The sequence below is a fragment of the Rattus norvegicus genome, chromosome 1 (genome assembly GCF_021556685.1).
Source record: "Rattus norvegicus strain SHRSP/BbbUtx chromosome 1, alternate assembly SHRSP_T2T, whole genome shotgun sequence".
Classification (NCBI taxonomy): domain Eukaryota; kingdom Metazoa; phylum Chordata; class Mammalia; order Rodentia; family Muridae; genus Rattus; species Rattus norvegicus.
The window spans coordinates 21,579,129-21,580,000 of NC_141534.1; the positions used below are offsets into that span (position 1 = coordinate 21,579,129).

Genomic DNA, 872 nt, shown 5'->3' on the forward strand with positions numbered 1-872 from the left:
TGACCCGATAAAACTGTAGGACTCAGCCGATGGAGAATGATATCCCAGTCGCATGGCAGTTGAGAGGTCAGAGAGCGTCTACTTCCCAGGCACCCAGAGAACGTGCATCTCAGAGTAGACGTTTACCCTGGGTGTTCATTTCCACACCCTGCCATGGAGGCAAGCTAACATGTAATTGGGCTGTGTATTATCTTTTCTTAGTGAGAAGGGCAGACGTTGGGTAATGCGGTGTCTTTGAAGCGTAATGAAAACCTTTTCTTCCCCAGGAGCACGTCCAGGAGGAGATTCCCATCGCCCCTGCTCATCTGCCTGCTCTCCTGCAGGGCTCCAGGTATCGGAGAGCGCAAATGAAGAGCAAGCAGTTCCCATCCTTAAGGGCTCTGCCTCCTGACAGAGCCAGGTGCGTAGACGGGTAATTATATGAGTCGGGGAGCTGCGGCAGGTCTCTGGGAATACAGAAGTGGAATACAGATATGCAGAACCATTTGGAAGTTCAGGGGAGTCTTCCCAGAAGGGTTTGTGTGCTCACGCATAAGGACGGAGGAATTAATTAGGTCATAATCAGCTGAGGGAAGCCACCTGAGAAAAGGCACCGGCGCCGAAGGCGTCTCAGGGTCTATGACGGCAGTAATTTCTTGGTTTGAAAGATAAAAATGGAAAGTGTGTGTGGAGAGGTGGAAGCGGAGGAGACTCTTGGAGTATGTTAAGAAGGATGATTAGTATTCCCTTCGGCCATACTCATCTTGTCCGTACATCAAGATACACAGCAGAGAGAAAGGAACAAAGGAGACTGGAGACTGGCAGAACAGTCAGGAAAGGGGGTGGGGCTTTGAGCCCTTGCTGTGGCAGCGAGGGTGGGGCAGATTTGTGAG

At 51.1% G+C, this 872-nt stretch overlaps 1 long non-coding RNA gene across 1 annotated transcript in view; it reads left to right on the plus strand.

Annotated features, from left to right (window-relative positions):
- The first annotated feature begins 274 nt into the window (after nt 1–274).
- The window catches only part of LOC102552962 (uncharacterized), a 7,477-nt gene continuing 6,879 nt past the window's right edge, over nt 275–872 (plus strand). Inside the window, 1 exon segment of the long non-coding RNA NR_190561.1 lies at nt 275–400. This is a non-coding gene — a long non-coding RNA (uncharacterized LOC102552962).